Source organism: Falco biarmicus, chromosome 6 (genome assembly GCF_023638135.1).
Source record: "Falco biarmicus isolate bFalBia1 chromosome 6, bFalBia1.pri, whole genome shotgun sequence".
Classification (NCBI taxonomy): domain Eukaryota; kingdom Metazoa; phylum Chordata; class Aves; order Falconiformes; family Falconidae; genus Falco; species Falco biarmicus.
In genome coordinates, this window is record NC_079293.1 from 12,506,797 (window position 1) to 12,512,796 (window position 6,000).

A 6,000-nucleotide genomic window follows, 5' to 3' on the forward strand; every position below is an offset into this window, starting at 1 on the left:
CCCAGGGGGTAGCCTCAGGGAGAAGAGCACAGTGCCTGGTGCCTGCTAACAGCTACACACCAGAGCTGCACCGGGGAAGTGCAAGTCATCCTCTCTTGGTGTGCGGTAAGTGAAGAAATAAAGAAATTTCAGTCAACAGAAAACTGAAAACAAGAATGTCTGCTGGCTGGAAACCCATGCCAGAACCACAAGGAACCTGAAGAAACACAACGTGAAAGAAAAATGTGGGTATGGCTTGGAACCCCAGAAAAGTCCTTCTTCTCCTCATCAGAATGAAGCTGTGCAGAGCTGCTGTGGGAACTAGGCATCACAGGCAGCAGCAGCCTTACTGTCACCTATGAGGCTGCTGCCCAGACTCATGCATATTGTGGAGAAATGGTTGATAGCTTCTTCAGGCCCTAAAGGGAAAGAAATAAGAGGTATGAAATTAGACATTTTGTTGCAAATAACTCACAAAGCCTCTTCAGGCTAGTACAGACAACAAACACATAACTCAGTCCAAGAAAATAACACCACCAATCGCTGCCCTGCTACCACACAGAGGCAAAGGAGAATTTTTAAGCAGGACTTCAGGAAAGACGAAAGTGTGACTTTGCAGTCCCTCCAAAAGCATGGGAGGAAGCATAACATTGTGTTAAGAAATGGAAAAGAGCAAGCCCTGATGAAAGGTACTCTTGAGGTGTTAGTGGATGTTCCTCCTCCTATGGAAGGGAAACTGCAAACATGCAAGCCCTCTTGCTTATTACAATCTGCTTCACAAGACCTTTTTTTTTCTTTTGATTGCTCATAAATTACTTCTCTCTGTGTTAATCAGTTTGTCTTGCTTTATTTACATATACTTTGCCTCCTCTCATTTCAATGCCAGTGCTTCTCAGCCTGGAAGGAGGAAGGCACAATAAACAGAGCTGAACCTAAACATGCAGCCATCTCTCCCTGAGTCTCAGGACTTGTGCTGAGACATTGTGTCTTTGCTTCTGAGCAAAAGAGACAATGCAGGTGACCTCCCAGGAGAGAAGATGCCAGGGACACAGTGTCAGAGTTTTCTTCAAGGATAAGCGCTGAGATGCTGCTCTGAGTCCTGAAAGCATTCCCTCTTGCCCCAGCTTAATCTGCATTTCAGCTCCAGGCCAGCTCTTTTTGGTACCCACAGCAGACCTCTACAGAGTTGAAAACCAGATTAAACTGCAGCTGACAGCTTTCAGGAGCCGAGCTAGTTTTTTTTAAAGCTTACTGAAGTATCTCTACATTACAATGCAAACTGCTCTGTAGGTATAGTTTAACTCATTTTATTTACACATATCCCTGATCTCGAGAAGAAAAAGCCAGAAGGCATGCAAGGCAATTCTTCTTGCAGGAATTTTACCAAAAAGCAAATTCCTATTTCCCAGGGGTCAGCTTTGCTTTAGGGACTGATGTAAATCAGCACTGCTGGCAGAGAGCAAACTATTTTGCTGCTCATGCAATTCCCTCTGTGTTTGAGTTGATTCTGCATAAAAGCATCACATGAGTTGAAACTCATGGTTTTAAGAACAATAACTTGAAGACTGTGTTTAACATAGCAAGCGTGCGATGCTTAACATAATAAGATATTTATTCATGAGCTACCTAATAACTGAGGAAGCATATTTTACCATAATGCTCAGACACAGAAAAACAAACACTCTTTGTAGTTTTGCACTGGTTTGCTTGCTTCGGTATATTGATAGTGCTAATGACCACAGATCGTGGGGGTTTTTTGTTAGTCACAGAAAATCCTTTCTTTGATAATATTGTTCTGTGACAGAACGATAAGAATTAGGGCCATGCACCAGAACGCCAGGTTCCTCTACAGAGTGACTTTGAACTGCCATGCCAGAGCAGCAGAGAAATGTGGTGTCACTGCTGCCAGCTGCAGCCCCAGGGAGCAGGCAATCTGGCTCCGAGAGAGAAACCAGAAGCAGCTAAAACTGGGGAGAAAGTAACAGCAGAGGATCATAGCAAAACCCATGGGTGACATTGGTTTGGAGTACCTGTATGCATGCATGCTGCTCAGGTCTAGGGCAAAACATGATCTGGTTGCAGCATTTATGGTAAAAAACCCTCATTAATGCTCCTTCTATCAGCATGTAATGATCTGCCCTTTTTGGAGTAAGACTGTTACATGCACTGATATCTGCCTGTACAATTTTGGGGAGGATAGTGGACAATTTCTGTTCATCTGAAACACATGTAAGAATGGACCAGACATAGTACATCATCACCCCACAAAATTACCAGTGAGGAAACTCTGCAGCTCATCATGCATTTGATTTCTACATTGTTAACTTCTTTGCCAGAAGTTTTGGGCTTTACCTTAACTCCCCAGGGATCAAAGGCCATTTTGCCACTACTCTCAATAGGGGCAAGTCCAAAACCTTTCAAAATGTACTAGCTTGCTGGAGCAGGTATTCCCTCGTATCAATGTGCATCATGCACAGAAGCTTGCTTTCAGAGCTGTAGGAGGAAAAATCTGCATGATCTATTGATACAAGCTGCACTGTAGGAGCAGAGAGACAAGAATGGATTGGACTGGTGTATACAAACACTTTCCCAAAGAGTAAGATAAGTCTTCCTCTGAGCTGGCAGCGAATGTGCAGAATTCCCCATTTGCTTTTCCAATAGACAGGAGCACCTGAGATAAAGTTGTGTTACAAATATGCCCTTTGGGAGACTGATGCTGTGTTTTCTCACAGCCTGTCAGCTTGCTGCCTTCCCTTGATTTATTTGAGCAGCGGTGTGTGTCTATCTACAGGGTGCATATTCAGAGAAAGTGAGACTATCTACTCAATTATTACAGATAGACATCCAGAAGCGAGGTTTGGCTGCTTGGAGGTACACCCTCTGTTTACTCCTAAGCATCAGTTTGGATGATGATCTCTCAAAGTCATGGTCCAAAAGAAGTCACAGATGATTCGTGCAATTTGGGTCGTACCCTTGATTTCAAGTGCCTGTATGTCTTATTCCATATCTAATTAGTCTTGCAAAATCCTAGTTTGTAAACACTAGCTGGAAGCATGCAAAGGTACGTGTTCATGTAAATCCTCCTCTGCATCTGATGTATCAGGTGCTACAAGCAAAAAAATCTGACATTGGAAAAATGCCTGGAAACTTTTGCCTATACAACTGGAAAATTTGAGCCTATACCTGAAAAGAAAGAGAGTGCTCTGTTAAAGCTGGTTTAGAATAGGAGTCAGGAAGAGTTACAGACAGGCTGAAAATTTCAGGTAGTAAAGGGAGTAAATTGACAGTAAAACCACTATTTGTAGACTCTATAATTAACAACAGTAGCATAATACAGAGATAAATTAACTAAGAACTGTTAGTGGAGTGGTCGGCTCAGGGGACTGATAATAAGACTGCATTTTGAGCTTAGAGTCTCCTGCCAGCGAGTCACTGATTCTGAAAATGGCAGGGTGAAAAATAGCAAAGATCACTACTATCTGATGCAAAATTAGTTTGCATGTCCAACATTTGCCATATGTCCAACACAGGCCCTGTTGCCTGCTGACTCCAATAAGAGGCCAAAGGCTCAATGGATGGAAAACCAAAACTAAACCTCCCCAGAGAAACACTTGCCTGAACAGGTATGAAACAAACTGCTGAGGATTAGGAGGCAAATCTTGTTTTCCACATGTACTAAATATGATTTTAAATATACAGTAGACATTTCTAGTGCCGTTACTCAGAGCTCTTGGACAATTACTAACAAAACTAGGGACATAGCAAGAACTAATCACTGGGAAGCAAAAACCATAAAATTCAAACTCATTGTATTTTTAAACATCAGGTTGATGAACTCTTGTTCAAAATACCAGAAGAATATGTCTTGATATCAAGGCATAAAGAAGATATCTTCTGAAAGAAATGTTTATCTGAGTTACTGGCTTTATGTTATCAGCTTTTGCAGGGGTATCTAAGTAAAACTAAACTACATTATAAAGGACATCTGCCTATTGGCATAGGCAGACTGTCTTTTAATAGTGAAAAACACATGACAGTAAAGAAACTTCGGTTACTAAAGTACCATCTAAGTCAGAAGAGAAAGGGAACTTCCTTCAATTACTACTGCATTATGCAGAAATTATTATGCAGAAAATAACTGAAGAATGACCCCTGACAGTGACTTGATAATAGCTTGGGGAGGTGCGATAATTCCACGTTAAGTTTCTATTAAGGACCAATCAAAACTCAATTTAACGTGGCCATCCTTCTCATCACAGCTTCGGTCAGGTTCTTCTGTGGTAGATAAAGCCCTAATATTCTTTCATCAAACATAAAATTATTCTTCGGTGTTAATGCCACACTGCCTTCCACATCACCTGGTCTATCATTCCTGTAAGTTCTGCTCCTCCGTACTTCTAAGCCTGTCATTTTCTCGGCTGTGCTATGCTTCAGCAATATCAATGATACAGCACCCTTCCTGCAACAGATATGCCTTCAACCTGTCAGTGTTACTATATATGCTTCCAGCAACATTTATCGTAATAGATATTTCATATTTCTTTCCTTTCTCCTACCTTTCTTTTTTCTCTGTCATTGCCTCTTGCAACCTTTGCCTACAGTTCCAGGTCTTTATGGGCCTCACTGATACCACTCCACACTGGACAATATTTCTCTAGAAAATTGACTCCTGTTTTACAGTGGGGTAAATAAAACATGGCCTCAGGCTTTTTGTCTTGATATTTCTATCTTTCTCACTGTTAACACTTAAAAATGCTCTTGGGTGATTTCTGCTGATACATTCAGCTCACATGCAACACTCTCTCCTCCCCCCAGGCCTCCCACATTAAAAAAAAGAAAAATAAAAAAGATGCATTGCCTTATCTTTCTATGATAATACAAGAAGCAGAAGGAGGGGTTTGAGATGCCTTGAAAGCATTGAAAAAGGTGTTTGTCATCTCAAGTCATAGAAAGGACTTAGTCACCATAAAATCTACTAACCATAAACCGCACGAACTTCACACACATTTTGTGTTATTAGTATTACAAAGCATTTATATAGCGCCATACATTTCCACAGCCATTTCTTCCGAGCAGATAAAGCACATTCCCTTCCTCAGAGAGCCTGCAATCTAAATAAGTCAAGACAAATATTGTACGTGATAAAAATAGAGGACAAAAGTTCAGCAGGAATTGATGTGTGGAGACAGCTGATAAAGAGAAGAGTGGAAAGGGAAATGATTAAAGATTACTTTTTGGGATCCTTTCAAAACTAGAGAGAGGGTCAGCACACTACGAAGTCTATGACAATAAATGCAGTACTGGCAAGACCTCCGTTGCATTTATACTTCGAAATGTATTTTACACGGATGAAGTACTGCCTGGCCAAAAAGGCTCCTTCTGATCTGTCCAGATGGATTATACATAAACTGAGTCTGGATGAATTATACATAAAGTGGGCATTGGTTTGGATGCAATGTTTGTATATGCAGCCAATTTGGGATTTCATGAATGGGTCTGATTTTCCAGAGGGGCATACTAATGCATACAAATACTGCTCTTTTGGTGAGGATTCCCAAGCTGGACACCCAAGGCAGAGGCACCAGATACCAAGAAGACTGCAGTTTGCAAGCAGTGTTTCATCAGCTGACAAGAGCTGTTGGCTGCACACATCCAGGAAACCTGCTGATCCAGGGAAAAGCAGAAAGTATTTTGAAAAGCACTGCTTCACCATCCCTGCCCAGCAGACAGGGGGTGACTGTGGGTTTTCCCACCTCCAGCTGTAGCAAGGGGTCACACGTGGCCATAGCGCTTGTAGGGCACCTGGTGTTTGTGGGCACCCAGCCACGGCAGCTGCCTGGAAATTGTTGAGTGCTGGCATTTGCAGGAGGCTTGCACAGGGTCCCCCAGGGAAAAGCACCTGAACCCCTTTCTGCCTGTCCCACAGGGCACCCTGAACCAGGGCAGGAACCCACTAACTCACATCATGGTCTTCCCCTGGAAAGGGGTGCTGGGCTGCCTGTAACAAGCCACCAAGGGGCC